Consider the following 20,042-nt stretch of genomic DNA (forward strand, 5'->3'; position numbering starts at 1 on the left):
ATTGCCTTCCTCAGCATTGACTTCAGAGTCTTGTTAAAACATTCGACCAATCCATCAGACTGGGGGTGGTAGACAGATGTTCGCAACTGTTTGATCTTCAACAGGGCACACAGTTCTTTCATCACCCTGGACATGAACGGACCGCCTTAGTCCATCAATATTTCCTTTGGAATTCCCAGACTGATTGGAGGGGAGGAACAGCTCCTTGGCTATTTGTCTGGAGGTAGCCTTCCTCAGGGGGATAGCCTCAGGGTACCGGGTCGCATAGTCCAGGATGACCAGAATGTACTGATGCCCCCTGGAGCTTTTTGGCAAAGGACCAACTATATCCAGTCCAATCCTCTCAAAAGGAGTTTCAATAATTGGTAAGGGGATGAGCAGGTTACAGTATGGAGCCTTAGGTGCCACCTTCTGGCATTCTGGGCAACTACGACAGTAATTCTCTATTTCCTTGTGCACTCCAGGCCAGAAGAAACGCTGTAAGATCCTTTCTTTTGTCTTCTCTACACCTAGGTGGGCCCCCAGTGGATGTGTGTGTGCCAGATTGAGCACAGTCACCCGGTGGGGCTGTGGTACAAGGAGCTGTTCATGCACTTTGTCATTTTTCTTCACCACCTAATACATTAGGCCACATAACTGCAAAATGGGGGTATGTAGGGCTTGCTCTATCCCCTAGCAGTACACCCTCTAGCACCTGCACATTTCTTAAGGCATTTGCAAGCGTGGGAACCTGCAACTGGGCAGTACCATACTGGCCTGTGAGAGGGGGAAGCTCCTTGATGCCTGGGGCGTCTTCCTTGTTGGAGCTCGGAGAGCTTCCCGGGGCCACATTCTCTTCTCCAGTGTCCGGGGCAGTCTCTGTGTCGGCCTGGGTGCCTGTCACCCCTGCGAGGGCAAAAGCAGGGATGAGTGGTTGCGCGGGTTGCACTTGTGTGTTGGCAGGATGAGTCTTACCTCTCCGACTGCGGGGTACCCAGGCTGGCCTCTGCTGGGTCTCTCTCCACAGCAGGTGGAAGGTTGGGCAATCTTGCCCAATCAGAACAGGAACAGGGAGGGAATCAACCACTCCCACCCTTGTGTGTATAGTCCCCCTGGTGGTGGTCACTTTTAGTTCAGTGGTGGGGTAATCTTTGGTGTCTCCATGGACGCAGGAAACTGGGAGAACTTTGTCAGTGGTCAGACACGATGGATCCACCAGGTCCTTATGCACCAAGGTGACCCGACTACCCGAATCTAACAATGCTTCGATATCACAGCGGTTCACTGTCACTGGGCAGGTGGGGGGTTGATCTGGGGGCCCATCTGCAACCCCAACGAGTGATGCAAACAGCTGGGTGGATGGTGAGCTGGAGGACCCTGCAGTGGGCATTGGCTCGTCCACCGGTTTCCCACACTGCCAAGACATGTGTCCCATATCCCCACACCTGAAGCATTGTCAGGTGTCCCTATCACGGGGAATTCTAAACGGACCCGGCTGGCTTCTGGCTCCCCCTGGAGCATAGCCAGGTCCTGCTGTGGCTGGGCTGGACACCTTGGGGTTTTTGGGGCGGCCTCCCCCTGTCGGCAGCGGGGGCGCCATCCTGGGGTCCTTCTTGGAAACACGGAGCATTTCTGTTGTGACCTGGTACTTTTCCACAGCTTCAACAGTCAATTCAGCTGTGGTTAGGGCTTGTTGGCTGATGAAGCGCTTCGCCTCATGTGGCAGGGCTCGTATGTAGTGATCCACGACAATGGCCTCCACTACAGCAGCCGCTGTGTTTTTTTCAGGCTCCAGCCATTTCCTCACGATTCTGGAAAGTTCGTGCATCTGCGCACAGGGAGCCTGGTCTGCTTGAAAGGTCCAGCTGTGGAAGCGTTGAGCCATACCGAACTTGGTGAGCCCATGTCTGCTGAGGATCTCAGTCTTCAGAGCATCATAGTTCGTAGTCTTGTCAGGGGGTAGGTCTCGGACAGCATTCAATGATTCTCCCATTAAGAATGGGGCTAACAGTCCAACCCACTGTGCCTTGGGCCATCCTTCCCTAGTGGCCGTGGCTTCAAAGGTGTGCAAGTATGCCTCAACATCATCTGTGGCCCCCATTTTGGAGATAAAAAGTTACTTGCCTTTATTGGGCCAACACTCCGAACAGCCATCCTCTTCTGTAGCTGCAACTCCTCTGCCTTCAGTTGGTTGGCTTTCCTTTGCTCCTCCTGGAGGGCCGCACTTGCCTGTATTTGGGCTTGCTGGCCTGCAATAAGGGCCTTCAAAATTTCCTCCATCTTGGTATGTGGAGGGAATCTGGCTAACTGGGAGAATTGAACAATCGAATGTTCAGTGTCCTCCTCGTACATGCACTATTATTGATGATTGAAATACCCGCATCCTCCACCATATGTGATATCATGAGAGGTTGACTGGCTCTCAGCGGGATATTTCAATTAGTGCAAGGACACAAAGGTTAGAATAAATCAAGGTTTTTAAATGTTATGCCAGGAGATTAAACAGAAAAGGCATCTCAAACTCCAATGCTCAAATGAGGATTGATTCCCAAAAGTCAAACTCAGAAAATGTCTCTGGCTTTGGAATAACAAAATTATAGGCAGGTTTCTTTCCGTCCAATATCCTTTTCACAGAACAAATAAAATCTTCTGCCTTACTTTGAGTCCAGTCAACAATCCATGTAGTCTTCAGCCCGGTGGCGATCCAGTAGCCGGGATTCGTAACACAGGTAAGCATTTCAATGAATACTCCACCCAGTAGGATCCACTCAGGAAAGAGAGTCCATGAACCTCTCTCCTCTCCACATTCACACAGAGTTTTGAGCTCTCACAAAGCCCTCTTGCTCATTAGGCCATCATTGGCCACAGGTGTGTTGCCGTGTTGTGTGCTGAGGGGTGAAGTTCCCAACTCCACCATCAGATGGAGTTATAGCTGCTTGTGGTTGGAGCCATCTACGTGAAACGTAGCGCCCCTCCAAGACGCAGCCTCTCGGGATGTCACACACACACACTGTTGATTGCTGCCTCTTGTCAAATGATTGCAGTCTCACTCCTCAATTCTTCAATTTCTTCATCTTGCCTCCGTCCATGTGTTCTCAAGTGTGAATTTAGTCCAGCATCAGACTCAGATGGAGAATAGGGTTGGTGCTAGGATATCACTGTTTTATGCCATTATCAACTGCAATTTCATCTGAAAGTGATCCGTTGAAGGGAACACATGCTTTCACATTGCAATGCAGCCCTTTTACCATGTTGACAAACATGGGAGGGCATCCGAGCTTTCTGAGAATCTTTCACAAGGACTCGTGGTTCACGGTGTCAAAAGCCTTAGTTAAGTCCACAAAGACTTGATACAAGGGAACATGCTGCTCGATACACTTCTCCTGCAGTTGTCTGGCAGAGATGATCATGTCCATTGTTCCTCTTCCCGAACGAAAACCAGACTGTGACTCTTATCATGACTGGACACACATGATCCGTCATTCTGTTTAAAAGAAGTCTGGACAACACTTTTCCAACCGCTTCTAGAAGCATGATGCCACAATAATTATCACAGACTGACTTAGAGACTTTACCTTTAAACAGTAATACTAGTACATCATCAATTCAATCTTTAGATATTGGTGTACCTTCCCAACTTTTCTGGCTCAAGCTGTATACAATTGATTTAACTTTTTCACCTCCATTTTGTAACAATTCTACTGGAATCCCATCTAAGCCAGGCGCTTTACCTGAATTTATTTGTTTGATGGCAAGGTCAGTCTCTTCCCGTGTGGGAATCGTATCCAACTCCTGAATCATATCTTTCTGTGGTAAGCTGTCAATAGCTGTTTCATCAACAACTGATGGATTGAAGAATAAATCGCTGAAGTGCTCTGTCCAACGCCCCATGAGTCCCTCAGAGTCTTTGATTATGGTTAAGCCATCTTTTGATTTGACAGGAACAGTGGATGATGTCGGATCGAAGACCTGACGGAAAAGACAATGAAGTTGCTTTGAGTCATGTTGGGCATATGCACTTTGAACTTTGGCAGAGATGTTACACCACCACCTGTTTTTCATGTCTCTCAAACCACGCTGCAGGTTTGCTTTGTGTTCTTTGAAAGACTTTTCAACCTGAGTACGATTGGCCAGGCCAGGTTGGGGTCTAGAAGGGATTGGTGGAGAGAATGCTCCTACACACACACACACACACAGTGAGACAATATATACACAGGCAAACAATCCAAAACAGCAGGCTGTCAGTCAAGGCACAAACAGTGCATCAAAGGCTCAGCGAGGACATGAACGAGAAACAGGAAATCAAAACAACAGGTAGAAAGACTCAGTAATGTGTACATGCGTATCGTAATACTTCACGATGCAAATGCACCAGCACAGTCCTTAAATAGGCAAACACATAGTTCCTTAATTGAGCTCAGGTGCACCTTGTTCACAGCATGCGTGCTGGAGTTCACTCGGTGCGGGCGCAGCCCGAGGCGCACCTTCAGGTGCGCACGCCACAGCACGCAGGACTGACACTTCATCACTGATGAAACTGGCAAATCTCAAAATTAATCTAAATTGGAATGATATGGCGATCTGGCGGCTGTGTAAACAGTTTTCAAAATGGCGGCACTGACACTTCACGTTTGAAGTCTCGTACAAGTCTCGTGAAGATCGTACGGATAAGCGACGCCTGCCGTGGACGAAACAAACTATATTCAACATGGCTAAAAACAAAAAGGCTGATAAGTGTAATATAATATGCCAATACAAGTCATGATATAAGGTTAATAAAACCGAAAACGTAATTGAATAAACACGCTAATTAAGAAATAAAGCAAGTTTAAAAATTACTTCAGTTCCCCTTTAAGAGGGGCTGTTGCAGCAGGGGTAATTGCTAGATGACCCCCCCCCGCAATTGGCCTGCAATGCTATTTTCGAGGACCAGAATGAAGACCTTAAGACGGGCATTAAAACATAGCTATAGACTAGGCTGTTACCGCTCACAGTTACCAGAGGACTCGCCCCCACTGTAACCCTAGCTGTATAGGCAAGAGGCCGAGGGCTACGGAAACGAAGATCAGTGCCGCCCAATGCACCCGACTGCATGGCGTGGGAAGGACTTTAGAGATGGACTAGGCTGCATGTTCATTTAAAACTGTTGTAACTTGCCCAACCATAACTGACTGTCATATGTACCAGAGATTTTCAAGCTTGATGGGGCTGAAGCACATGAAAGGTCAAACCAGAATCAAGGCACACCAAATTAAAGTTGGTTATCGATTATGAAGAATGTCACATACATTATGATGGGCTATAAGGTCATTCGCACGATTTGACCCAGATTGCACTACAGCAGACTGTCAAATAATTATTAAACAGACAGGTAAATCAGACAGGCAATTGTATAATTTATTAAAAACTTGAGGCAACGCTCATTACAGTGTTTTCCATGAGTTACCTCGACCATGGTGGCCGAAGCAATTTGAAAACACAACACCATTTGATTTGAGCCTGATAACATTAACTTTACAGTATCTATTACAGTCATCCACTAGTCCAAACAATACTATGGTTATCAATTTAAGACAGCAAACAGATAATGTCAATGCAGAAGTTAGCATTGATAATTAGCATTCATCAAACTTTAGCTTAGTTAGGGAATGTTAACATCAGCGTGTCCAACTATCGTCTCCTTGCTTTAAAACAGTGCACTGTTGAATTTGTAGAATTTTAGCTTGTTTGAGCCAGGAAAATCATTGGCCCTATGCATTGCAGGTGTGACCTTTTTGCTGTGGCATCACCATTCATACTGATACAACCAGTGTGTTGATGCTTAAATTACTAAAGCACAAAATTGTTTTGAGCAAGTTCTTCATAGAGCTAAACTCTTAATTTTGCTCTCAAAGTGTATCAGTTTGATACATTTAACTTTAAAATAAACAAAATTTTTTCTCAGGGGAGCATGCCCCAGAACGAGGGCCACTGACCATAGTTTCACAAAATCCTGAGGGAAACACTGTATAACTCTGTCTTTTTTTTTTTTTAATAAATACTGTCAGTAGGGCGGCATGGTGGTGTAGTGGTTAGTGCTGTTGCCTCACAGCAAGAAGGTCCTGGGTTCGAGCCCCGTGGCCGGCGAGGGCCTTTCTGTGCGGAGTTTGCATGTTCTCCCCGTGTCCGCGTGGGTTTCCTCCGGGTGCTCCGGTTTCCCCCACAGTCCAAAGACATGCAGGTTAGGTTAACTGGTGACTCTAAATTGACCGTAGATGTGAATGTGAGTGTGAATGGTTGTCTATGTGTCAGCCCTGTGATGACCTGGTGACTTGTCCAGGGTGTACCCCGCCTCTCGCCCGTAGTCAGCTGGGATAGGCTCCAGCTTGCCTGCAACCCTGTAGAACAGGATAAAGCAGCTAGAGATAATGAGATGAGACTTTCAGTGGAACATCTACCTGTTCTTTTGCAAGTTAGGGTAGCTGTGAAAGAAATCCCTCTCAACTCAAAATGTAAAAGTAGGTGACCGTGACTGTGCGACATATCCTAGGAGCATGTTGATGGGTAGTGAACTAATGTGGCGAGTGTTTGTGGAAGGAGGAATCATGAGACTGACATCTCCACTTTTGAATATGAATATATATTTGTAATTGCACATCGTACAATGAAATTGGATGCCATCCCACCAACCAGTGCAATATCTGCTTATATTAGATAAGAACTCAAACTTTAAAAAGACATACCCCTTTTCCACCAAATCAGTTCCAGGACTGGTTCGGGGCCAGTGCTGGTTCACAACTCGTTCAACTTGTGAGCCAGCTGAGAACCAGTTTGCTTTTCCATAGCTCACAGTGCTAAGGGAAGCACGTCATTACGTCGCTGTATACGTCAGTTACGTCGCTACGTTTGCATAAACCTTGGCGTGAATATCGAAGCAAAAACAATGCGGAAAAAGCAACAACAACAATAATAAAAATGACTTCGCGTTTGTACAGCCACTGCTTCTCGTCGCATAAAAATGGCGATCTTTCGGGGTCTTGTTATTGTTGTTGGTCTTAACAACTCCGCCCCCCCACTGACATAAGCGGTTCTTTCCTCTGGCCCAGCAGAGAGTTGGTGCTAGCCTGGAACCAGTTTTTCTGGCCCCAGAGCCAGTTCTTTGTCAGTGGAAACAGAAAACCCGGTTCCAAACTAAGCACTGGCCCCGAACCAGCCCTGGAACTGCTTTGGTGGAAAAGGGGCAACAGACATACAAACAAGACCTTCATACTCCCTGCATTGCACAGTCCCTTTAAAACAAGAAGCATTTAGTGCAGTTCTGGCTCGTGGGTAGAAGCTGTTTTTCAGTCTATAGATGTCCCCCCTTGCACTGATGTCACATTTACATTAGCAACCGTTGCTACCCTATACCTGGGGGACAAGTGAAGTTTGTTTACATACTGTTCACATTCTAAAGCCAAGCGAAGATGTCTGGCATCTGTTGCTGTTGTCCGAAGAAAACTACAGCTAAAAAGCTCTACTACCAGATTACTTGGATAATCTTGGTCAGAAAGAAGAGAAGGATTGATGTATATGGAAATTAGAGTTTATTAGCGGTTATGATCCATACAAAATTCCTTGAAACAACTGGAGTGACGGTGTAGATTTGTGGCCTAGCATTAGCTACATGTTGGATCATACTTTCTTTTCCCCCCAAAGAGTCCCGACATGCAAGAACAGTTAAAATAACTACAAAAGCAAGGAAACCATCTTTGTGTAAAGAAATTTTTCCCGACATCAGCTTTTGGGAACAGAATGTTGCAAAAGCCAAAAGTACTGACTCTCAGTGGACTCCTACCTGAACTGTGGGCTAGATGGTATTCCTGGCCCTCCATGTCTCAACAACCCCAAGGACAACTAGTTACAGAGCTATCTGCACTCCATAATTTATACATTGATACTTATTATTGTTAAATCACGTTTGAGAGTGATTGGCGAATGGGTCGCACGTGCGCATTCTGTGCTACGCACTTCCTGGTTCCCGAGTTGTTTGCGACGAGTCTTTTTTTTTCAGCGAGTGTTGGCATTAATTACTAACCTTTTTTTAAAAAAATATTTTTCTACAAATAAGTTTCCAGTATCCTCTTCATTTTTATTGTACTGTCGCTTTCCTTTTTCCGTTTTTTTCTATCTCTTTTTTCAGAAGAACGCCGAGACTGGAAGCTTTCTTTTTTTCTCCTCCTGTGTAAAGACCACAAGCGGAGGCCATCCACATCGGATCTGCTTTAATATCAACAGATCTTCAATTAAGGTTTGTGAATCCTTTCATCGTGGCACACCTTCAGCCTGTTCAGTGTGCTGAGTGCAGGATGTTTAGTCATTTTTCCTCCATCACTAGCGATAGCTTCATTTGTGATAAGTGCAGATTAGTTAGCTCTCTGACAGAGATGATTATAGTGTTAGAAGCATGTGTCCAGGCTTTAGAGAAGGCCAGTGAGCATGAGCACAGTGTAGTTTCTGCAGGGGAAAGTCTGGATGCCCAAGGTGGAGTTAGTAATCCCCCAACTCCGGCATTACAGCCCTTACAGTGGGGCGAATGGGTGATGACTCAGCGGCATAAGCGTAGAGCCAAAGCAACTGCTGCGGCTTGCCCATGGGAGCACCACTCCTCTCCAAGTCACGTGTCGAATAGGTTTGCTCTCCTTAATGATGCACCCGCTGAGAAACCTGAAAGAGCTCTGGTTATAGGGGACTATCATACGGCACATGAAATTAGCTCAGCCTTTCGGGGCACCAGCAGCTTTAGTCAGGTGTATACCAGGAGCCAGGGCACCGGACATAGCAGGTAATCTCAGGGTCCTAGGCAAGCACAGGTTCTCCAAGATAGTTATCCATGCAGGAGCTAATGATATACGCCTTCATCAGTCTGAGGTTACTAAGAGTAACTTTGTAGAGATGTTTAAATTAGCAAAGGCGATGTCCGATGCTGGAGTATGCTCTGGCCCCATCCCAATGCGGCGTGGCGATGTAGCTTACAGCAGGTTATGGTTGCTGAACTGCAGGTTGTCCAGGTGGTGCTCTGAAAACAGTGTGGGCTTTATAGATAATTGGGCTAATTTTGAGGGCACTGGTGGCCTGTTAGGGCAGGACGGTATCCATCCCACTCGGGAAGGTGCTGCTCTCATTTCCTGCAGCATAGGTCATAGTCTCAGAAGAGGTCGAGTTAATTTCTGACAATCCAGAGCCAAGGCCAGGGAGCAGACAAACAGGCTAAACCAACTGTCTGCTAGCTGCACAGAGTTGTCACTCAGGGTCCACTACATTGAGATTGTGTCTGTTCCCCAAGCTAAACAAAAAGGTAGAAATATTCAGAGTGTTTAAATGTTCCAGTAACCTAATCCAGTGATTCCCAACCACTGTGCCATGGCACATTAGTGTGCCGTGAGAGATCATCAGGTGTACCGTGGGAAATTATACAATTTCACTTAATAATTGTTCCAAAATTTATTATTTATTTACTGCAAATAATTTGTCTTTGTTCGTCTATGCCAGCGACATATAGTGACAAGCAGAGCAATTAAATACTCTTCCACTAGATGGCAGCAGGTAGCTAATTAACCTGTGTATCTACCTGTTGCTGGTGACTCTAAATTGACTGTAGGTGTGAATGTGAGTGTGAATGGTTGTCTGTGTCTCAACCCTGTGATGACCTGGCGACTTGTCCAGGGTGTACCCCGCCTTTCGCCTGTAGTCAGCTGGGATAGGCTCCAGCTTGCCTGCGACCCTGTAGAACAGGATAAAGTGGCTAGAGATGAGATGAGATATACCTATTGCCATTCAAACAATAGAATTAGTAATGCTTCGGGTGTGACAGTGGTGACAGTGATGGATAAATATTTGAAAAGAAAAAGTACACAATCCAAACTGGGTCCTGGAGAAAATTCTGACCCAGATGAAGGCCCTAATACGAGTAGAGGTCAGAAGAAAGCAAAAAAGGTGATTTTCCACAACCTATCTATGCGAGCTAGGCTTTTCAAGCATGACTGCTATAAAAACTAAAAAAGGAGAGCGACTCATAGTTGTTGAAGATCTTCGTGGGTGTCTTTCTTCAATTCCTGCGAGTATATCAGCCTTGTGTGCAACTAAACAGGCCCAGGTTTTACACTGACTAAGTAAATTGAGAATAGACGATCATGTTTCATTATATATACTTTTCGTGACATTTTTTTGTTTGGTGGTGTGCCGTGGGATTTTTCGAATGTAAAATGTGCCATGGCTCAAGAAAGGTTGGGAAACACTGACCTAATCAATAAAAAATTAGATCATGCTGACTGTACAGCCGCTTCCAGCACCTTTGATCTAAAGGTGGGGCTATTAAATATTAGATCTCTTACATCTAAAGCGCTAATGGTTAATGAACTCATTACTGATCAAGAGTTTAATGTACTTTGTTTAACTGAAACATGGATTAAGCCAAATGAATATACAGCATTAAATGAAGCTAGTCCTCCTGGATACGGTTATACAACCCCGATTCCAAAAAAGTTGGGACAAAGTACAAATTGTAAATAAAAACGGAATGCAATGATGTGGAAGTTTCAAAATTCCATATTTAATTCAGAATAGAACATAGATGACATATCAAAATGTTTAAACTGAGAAAATGTATCATTTAAAGAGAAAAATTAGGTGATTTTAAATTTCATGACAACAAAACATCTCAAAAAAGTTGTGACAAGGCCATGTTTACCACTGCGAGACATCCCCTTTTCTCCTTACAACAGTCTGTAAACATCTGGGGACTGAGGAGACAAGTTGCTCAAGTTTAGGGATAGGAATGTTAACCCATTCTTGTCTAATGTAGGATTCTAGTTGCTCAACTGTCTTAGGTCTTTTTTGTCGTATTTCCCGTTTTATGATGCGCCAAATGTTTTCTATGGGTGAAAGATCTGGATTGCAGGCTGGCCAGTTCAGTACCCGGACCCTTCTTCTACGCATTCATGATGCTGTAATTGATGCAGTATGTGGTTTGGCATTGTCATGTTGGAAAACGCAAGGTCTTCCCTGAAAGAGACGTCGTCTGGATGGGAGCATATGTTGCTCTAGAACCTGGATATACCTTTCAGCATTGATGGTGTCTTTCCAGATGTGTAAGCTGCCCATGCCACACACACTAATGCAACCCCATACCATCAGAGATGCAGGCTTCTGAATTGAGTGCTGATAACAACTTGGGTTGACCTTTTCCTCCTTAGTCCGAATGACACGGCGTCCCTGATTTCCATAAAGAACTTCAAATTTTGATTCGTCTGACCACAGAACAGTTTTCCACTTTGCCACAGTCCATTTTAAATGAGCCTTGGCCCAGAGAAGACGTCTGCGCTTCTGGATCATGTTTAGATACGGCTTCTTCTTTGAACTATAGAGTTTTAGCTGGCAACGGCGGAAGGCATGGTGAATTGTGTTCACAGATAATGTTCTCTGGAAATATTCCTGAGCCCATTTTGTGATTTCCAATACAGAAGCATGCCTGTATGTGATGCAGTGCCATCTAAGGGCCCGAAGCTCACGGGCACCCAGTATGGTTTTCCGGCCTTGACCCTTAAGCACAGAGATTCTTCCAGATTCTCTGAATCTTTTGATGATGTTATGCACTGTAGATGATATGTTCAAACTCTTTGCAATTTTACACTGTCAAACTCCTTTCTGATATTGATCCACTATTTGTTGGCGCAGAATTAGGGGGATTGGTGATCCTCTTCCCATCTTTACTTCTGCGAGCCGCTGCCACTCCAAGATGCTCTTTTTATACCAAGTCATGTTAATGACCTATTGCCAATTGACCTAATGAGTTGCAATTTGGTCCTCCAGCTGTTCCTTTTTTGTACCTTTAACTTTTCCAGCCTCTTATTGCCCCTGTCCCAACTTTTTTGAGATGTGTTGCTGTCATGAAATTTCAAATGAGCCAATATTTGGCATGAAATTTCAAAATGTCTCACTTTCGACATTTGATACATTGTCTATGTTCTATTGTGAATACAATATCAGTTTTTGAGATTTGTAAATTACTGCATTCCATTTTTATTTACAATTTGTACTTTGGCCCAACTTTTTTGGAATCGGGGTTGTATACACCAGCCTCGTCTAACTGGTGGATGAGGAGGAGTCATGGTAATTTTAATGATTATCTAGGTGTAACACAAAAACCTTGTTATAAATTTAATACATTTGAAGTTCTTCAGGGGTGGCACGGTGGTGTAGTGGTTAGCACTGTCTCCTCACAGCAAGAAGGGCCGGGTTCAAGCCCCGTGGCCGATGAGGGCCTTTCTGTGCGGAGTTTGCATGTTCTCCCTGTGTCCGCGTGGGTTTCCTCCAGGTGCTCCGGTTTCCCCCACAGTCCAAAGACATGCAGGTTAGGTTAACTGGTGACTCTAAATTGACCGTAGGTGTGAATGTGAATGGTTGTCTATGTGTCAGCCCTGTGATGACCTGGCGACTTGTGCAGGGTGTACCCCGCCTTTCGCCCAGCTTGCCTGCGACACTGTAGAACAGGATAAAGCGGCTACAGATAATGAGATGAGAATGAGATGAAGTTCTTCAAACTAATAAAATGTATATAGCCTTGAAAAATAGGTCTACCCAGTTAATTCCATTACTTATTATTTACAGGCCCCCGGGGCCATATTCAGAGTTTCTTTCTGAATTTGCAGATTTTATCTCAGATCTGGTTATTTCCTTAGACAAAGCTTTAGTTGTCGGAGATTTTAATATTCACTTCGATAACCCAGAAGACCCTTTGAAAACAGTGTTTGTGTCCATTTTAGATTCAGTAGGGATTAATCAGAATGTCATAGGACTGACCCATAATGGTGGTCACACCCTCAATCTAATACTAACATTCGGGTTAAATGTAGAAAATACAGTCATACTTCCACAGTCTGAAGTTCTCAGATCATTATCTCATCTCATTCAAAATATGTCTGAGTAATAATATACGCATCTTACCACGCTACTGTATTAAACATACATTCACGTCAACTACTGCAGACAGCTTTATAAATGATCTCCCAGAGTTATCAACTTTGATTGGGTCACTGTCAGCCCCCTGCAGAACTTGATCAGCCAACTGAATGCTTAGGGTCAACGTAGTAAACGTTCCGCCATACTTTAATGCAGGTCCTCTTAAAAGGAAAATGGTCAGAGACAAAAAATTAGCACTCTGATATAATCACACTCGCACATTAAAACAGACCACTCGAAAACTGGAACGTAAATGGCGTCAAACAAAATTGGTAGTGTTCAAATTAGCATGGAAGGAGAGCTTCCTGAAGTATAGAAAAGCTCTTAGTGCTGCTAGATCAACATATCTCTCCTCCCTAATAGAAGATAACAAAAATAATCCTAGATTCCTATTTAATACTGTAGGAAAATTAACCAGGAATAAGTCCACTACAGACACATGCACACCTGCAGTATGTAGTAGCAACGATTTCATGAATTTTTTTAATGACAAAATTGAGAATATCCGACAAAAAATTCAAACTACTAATTTTAGGTCAGACAATGTAAGTCAGCCTGTAGTTCACAATATAACTATCAGATCATCAATTAGAATGTTTTACCCTCTGTAGAGAAACTGAATTACTTTCATTACTCTCGGTATCAAAAGCCTCAACTTGTGTACTAGATCCCTTACCTACATGTCTATTCAAACAGCTAATACCTGAAGTAATTGAATCGCTTCTAAAAATAATAAATTCTTCTCTTACAATTGGCTATGTACCCAAATCCTTTAAACTAGCAGTTATCAAACCCCTGATTAAAAAAACCTGACCTTGATCCCTGTCAGCTGTCCAATTATCGGCCAATATCAAACTTCCCTTTTATCTCCAAGATCCTTGAAAAAACTGTGGCACCGCAGTTATGCTCATATTTACAAAGGAATAAAATCCATGAAATGTATCAGTCAGGATTTAGACCTCATCATAGCACAGAGACAGCACTGGTTAAAGTCATAAACAACCTACTGTTGGCGTCTGATCAGGGCTGTGTCTCGCTGCTTGTGTTGCTTGACCTTAGTGCAGCATTTGATACCACTGATCATTCCATTCTTCTGGATAGACTAGAAAATGTTGTGGGAGTTAAGGGAACGGCCCTCTCCTGGCTCAGCTCTTATTTAACTGATCGCTATCAGTATGTTGATGTAAATGGTGATATTTCTAGACATACTGAGGTAAAGTTTGGTGTTCCACAAGGTTCTGTCTTGGGTCCACTATTTTTTTTTCTTTATATATGTTACCTCTGGGTGATATTATTTGGAAACATTGTATTAGTTTCCACTGTTATGCTGATGACACACAGTTGTATGTTTCTGCAAAACCTGATGAGAGACATCAGCTTAATTGAATTGAGGAATGTGTAAAGGACATTAGACACTGGATGCTTATTAACTTCCTTCTGCTTAACTCTGACCACATGCAGCTAGAAGTAAGTTCTCTGATTACACAGTAACTCTGGATGGCTTTTCTGTTTCTTCACGTGCAGCAGTAAAAGACCTCGGAGTGATTACTGACCCCAGTCTTTCATTCGAAACTCACATTGATAACATCACCCGGATAGCTTTCTTTCATCTCAGAAATATTGCTAAGATAAAAAATTTAATGTCACTACATGACACGGAAAAACTAGTTCATGCTTTTGTGACCTCCAGGTTGGATTATTGTAATGCCTTACTGTCTGGATGTTCCAATAAGTGCATAAATAAGCTCCAGTCAGTTCAAAATGCAGCAGCAAGAGTCCTTACTAGAACTAGAAAATATGACCACATCACCGCTGTCTTATCCACACTGCATTGGCTCCCAATCAAATTTCGTATTGATTATAAAATACTACTATTGGCCTTTAAAGCACTGAATGGTCTCGCATCACAGTACCTGAGTGAACTTCTGGTCCTTTATGACCTGCCACGTGTACTTAGATCAAAAGGTGTAGGCTATCTGCTGGTACCTCGTATAGTGAAGGCTACATCAGGGGGCGGAGCCTTTTCTTACAAAGCCCCACAGTTATGGAACAGCTTTCCAAGTCGTGTTCAGGAATCAGACACAGTCTCAGCGTTTAAGTCTAGGCTGAAAACATCTCTGTTTAGTCAAGCCTTTTGTTAATAGTGTTTATGAGGTAAATGTGTAGATCTGGAGGGTCCTCAGACATAGTGTTTTGGTAAACTGGGATGTATGGATGCTGTCAGTCCCCCACTCACTTGTTCACTCGAGTTTGTTGACGATGTAGTGGCTGGCTGCTTTATGTCCCAGGGCTCCCTCATGCCTGTTTTACCTTCTGACTCTCCCCTTTTAATTATGCTGTCATAGTTAGTTGCCAGAGTCCCTGCTTGTACTCAGTGCAATATGTATACTGTTCCTAATTATTCAGGTGATATTGGGCATACCTAACAACCTGTGTTTTCTCCCCCCCCCCCAAATCTATCCCTCTGAGTTACATGTCGGTCCTGGGATCGAGCTGCTGACCTCTTCTGCTCCTCGGACCTGCCTGATCCATCCTGGCGCCCTGTGTTTGGTTGGAGTCTCATTGCATTGCTCCTGTGGAGGGCGGCCCCATGTGGACAGTTGGGGGTCGTTCCTGGAGAACGCTCTGGACTCTTGCAGTGGTGCTTTTGTGGCTGGTGACTGCAGTTGACTTGCTGACTTGGGGACTGCAGTTGTCGTGAACAGTTTTGCGCTCAGGTTTCCATCGGTGGGGGGTTGAAAGCATCAACAAAGCTGACTTTATGTTAGGACTGTTAATACATTTAATACATTTTTTGATGGCCAGTTAATTGTCCAAATCAATGGAGCAGATTTAAGTTTTTGTGCTTGATACATTCCTAAGACTGAACAGAAATCACCAAGTGAACAAAATAGTTTGTCTGGATTTCAGTCTGTGAAGATTCTCAGTCATCCAGGTCATAGTAAACTGTGGGTGGTAAAAGAGAGCAACTGCACTTGCTTGAAGATTCTTGAAGACATTTCACCGCTCATCCGAAAGGCTTCTTCTGCACTTGCTTGAAGATTCTTGAAGACGTTTCACCTCTCATCTGAAAGGCTTCTTCAAGAACTGAAGAAGCCTTTCAGATGAGAGGTGAAACGTTTTCAAGAATCTTCAAGCAACTGCAGTTGCTCTCTTTTACCACCCACAGTCTGGATTTCAGATTAACGCATGACTACCCCGAAATTGTACGGAAACCTAAACTTAAATCAAAGAAGCTGAAGAAGAGAGGTTCAAGAGGGGGCATTTGAGCCAGGCTTAGAAGGCGGGGTTCACATTTCCCTCTAGCTGTGATAACGCTATCAAATGTGCGCTCGCTTAATAATAAAATGGATGAACTGATGCCCAGGGCAAAAGTCGAGAATGACTTCAAGCGGAGCAACCTAATTTGTCTTACAGAGACATGGCTCAAAAACGAGACTGAAGTTGTGCTTCCTGGATACATCACTATCAGAGCCGACCGGGACAAACATAAATCAAACAAATGGATTGGCGGGGGCATGTGTATATTTGTGGATAGTAAATGGGCAACCCAAATGTGTATTCACGAGAAGGTCTGCACCCCCGATTATGAATTTCTCTTGGTATCATTCAGGCCTTTTTACCTGCCGAGGGAATTCGGGCAGATCACTGTCATCCTGACATATATACCGGGACCTAAATATGATAAAGCTGCAAGTTGGATAAGTGAGTTTCAACAACGCACTCTCACACTCTGTGGATCTCTCTGAACACTTGCCTACTCTACAGCAGTACATAGACTGTCCTACACGACTTTCTCAGACTCTAGACCAGTGTTTTGGCAACATACCCGATGCGTACAAGGCAGTGTCCCGCCCACCTCTGGGTAAGTCAGACCATAATGTTATACATTTACTACCCAAGTATAAAGCCAAACTTAAACAGGAGAAACCTACTGTCAGAGAAGTAGCTCTATGGTCTGATATTTGTCAGGAGAGACTGCTATGAGGATACGGACTAGGACATTTTCTTTAATACTTGTGCAAATGCTAACAGAGACAATAACATCTTATGTTCTGTGAGAATGTTGTTACAACAAAAACTGTGAAAATATACCCTAATAACAAGGCTTGGGTCTCACATGAAATGAGATGTCTTGATGAGAAAAGGATGGCTTTTGCTCAGGGAAATATGACACTGTTTAAAGAGAAGAGACAAGAACTGAGAGGGATTATTAAAAAAATCTAAGCAACATCATAGAGATAAAATGGAGAGACAGTTTGTTACAGGGGACACCCGTAAAGCATGGAGTAGTCTTAACAATATGATGGGTAGACAAGTCAGGAAGCAATATAGCCTTCTCACTGGTGCTTCTTTTGCAAATGAATTAAATTGGTTTTATAGTAGGTTTGACAACTACATCTGGGGTCAGGTCTGACTATATATGCAGCCCTGATTGGCATGCAGTTATTTTTACTGAGGAAGAGATAGCTGGCTGTCTTGCCAGAGTAAACCCTCATAAAGCACCTGACCCAGATGGTCTTGGGGGGGGGGGGGATGGCTGGGTGCATCTACCAACTTAAAGGTGTTTTCACGAGACTATTTCAAACTCTGCTTGACACACACACACACACACACACACACACACACACACACTGTCCCATTATCATGGAAGAGCACTATAATCATCCCAGTGCCTAAAAAGAATAACCCTGTCTCACTCAATGACTTCAGACTGATTGCCCTTACCAGCATTTTATGTAAATGTATGGAAAGAGTAGGACTGGGATGTCTGGCAAATTTACATTTGTTAGTCTACAGTTTGTGTATAAACCAGAAAGTAGTACTGAGGATGCTACCTTAACTTTAATTCACACAGTCTGTAAACACATTCAGCACTCTGAGACTTATGCCAGACTCTTATTCATTGATTTTAGTTCAGCTTTTAACATTGTCAGGACCAATACTTTATTAGATCGATTGCTAAAACTTGATACCAATGGCCACCTTCTGTTATGGATCAAGGATTTTTTTAACCGATCGTCCTCAGTGAGTGTTTGTACAGGGTAACATATCTGATGAGGCTAATTTGAACACAGGAGTGCCTCAGGGCTGCGTCTTGTCTCCTGTTTTGTTTTCCATGTACATAAATGAAATGCAGATCTGTAACAGTAATTTCAGCTTGTTTAAATATGCTGATGACATGGCAATGATTGGTCTAATGGTCAGAGGAAATGGAGAGCTAGAGAGGGCCTACTTTGAGCATATTGACCACCTTGTGGCATGGTGTGGGGAGAGTGCTCTGCTCCTAAACTCTGACAAGACCAAAGAACTTCTTGTCAGCGCTAGGGGAGGGCAACCTTCATGTCAGCCAGTCACTATCGGGGGCCAACATGTTGAGATTGTGAGCAGTTTTAAATGCTTAGGAACTATCCTGGATAGTAACTTTAGTTTTAAAGAACACACAGATTACATGTTTAAAAAGGCAAGCCAAAGATTGTTTCTGATAAGGAAGCTCAATAGTTTTGACATAAGCAAAGGAATTCTGAGGATGGTCTATAATAGTCTGTTGGAGAGTGTTATCACGTACAATATCACATACTGGTATGGGAATCCTGGGGCCAATAGCAAAACCAAGCTCATAAAAATAAGTAACACAGACAGTAAGATCATACGGGACCCCCAGAGGCAGCTTGTGGAATTGTACATAACTCAGACAAAGAAGAAAGCTTTGCAAATAGTTCAAGACTCCTCACATCCACTTCACCATGAACTTGAAAAACTCCCCTCAGGAAGACTATACAGGGTACCCTCAACAACAAGAAACACTTATAAGAAATCCTTCATACCATCTTCCATTATTTTACTAAATAAATAACTAGGTGCCTAACTTCCCCTTGTACAAATGACACTGCTGGGACTTACATATTTATTATAGTGTTTCTATTTACAAAATTATTTATATTGGGCCACTTGATCTTGGGGTCTGTAAGCACATGGTGTGAAAAGCTCTTGTGTCTGCTGTACTGCTGTGAAGTCTTGTGTATATGTATTATATGTTTTTATGTTTTGTGGGGCCAAAGATGAATTTCCACAATGTGGACAATAAAGACTTATATTCTATCCCATCAAATCAACTCTTAATCCCATCAGGTCAAATCACAATGGGTAAGGCAATGTTTTTTCACACATTCCAACACAGTTCTAAAACTGCTTTTTACAACAGCTTCATTTATCGGTTATTTGCCTTTATTTTGGTATTTGACTAGTGTGTCTTGAAATTAACTCTTGTACTATTTTACTCAGTTCAGAGCCACATCCAATTCTGTTACTATGTTATACAATTATTCTGTAATTTTGCTCCCACTCTAGCTCTAAATTTTACTCTCTAAACTCAAAATAGAGCAAAGTTAACTACTACTGAGGAAAATACTTTTGACTCTGGAAAAATTACTCTGTCATTTTTCCTGTGTATGCACTACAGCACATGCATATATCAACCGATCTGCTCATCAGAAATGGAAAAAATATTTACACTTCAGTTGATTTTCGGTTGGATCGAGTCAGAGTTAAAAAAAAAAAAGGCCACTGCTTATCATGAGTGTCGCAGTTCTCAAGATTGAATTGAATCAAATTGCTGTCTTGAATCATGAAAGGAATCATGAATTGAAATACTGTCCTCAATCATCTGAAGCACATAAAATCCACGTGCCATCAAGTTTTACCTCCAAATAGCCTCAACTATGTCTGATAGATTTTATCCCATTTATGGTGGATGTTCCCACCACAAAAGAGAAACCAATCAAAACTGAAAGAGTGAAAGTGATGATCATGCTGTTGCCATGCGAACAGTCTTTTAAGAATGCGTAAGTGGGAGCTCAGCGCTCTGACTCCAATGTGACTGAGTAAGGTGACAAGTTTTTTTTATTTCATCTAATTTAGGTAATTGAAAAAAAATATAATATTATTTGGTAATGGGCACATAGGAAAGTGTATAGTTCTATTTTAGGACTAGTTGGTACAATCCCTTGCAGAGTGCACCTACTTGAGCCAACACTGGTGGGGAAGGACGTGCAAACTGAGGTTCTCCAGGTGGGTGCCCTAAT

General features: G+C 43.3%; 1 protein-coding gene across 6 annotated transcripts in view; it reads right to left on the reverse strand.

The window, feature by feature from the left end:
• Positions 1-20,042, reverse strand: part of LOC132870999 (gastrula zinc finger protein XlCGF26.1-like) — a 241,713-nt gene that overhangs the window by 20,893 nt on the left and 200,778 nt on the right. The window contains exon 1 of one of the 6 annotated variants that reach the window (XM_060905129.1): positions 3,711-3,797. The exons of the other annotated variants lie outside the window; for them this stretch is intronic. The gene's annotated coding sequence lies outside the window, so the exon portion shown is untranslated. Of the gene's footprint in view, positions 1-3,710; positions 3,798-20,042 lie in introns of those variants that run through there. 6 annotated transcript variants of the gene reach the window in all.

The sequence above is a fragment of the Neoarius graeffei genome, chromosome 22, assembly GCF_027579695.1.
Source record: "Neoarius graeffei isolate fNeoGra1 chromosome 22, fNeoGra1.pri, whole genome shotgun sequence".
Lineage (NCBI taxonomy): Eukaryota > Metazoa > Chordata > Actinopteri > Siluriformes > Ariidae > Neoarius > Neoarius graeffei.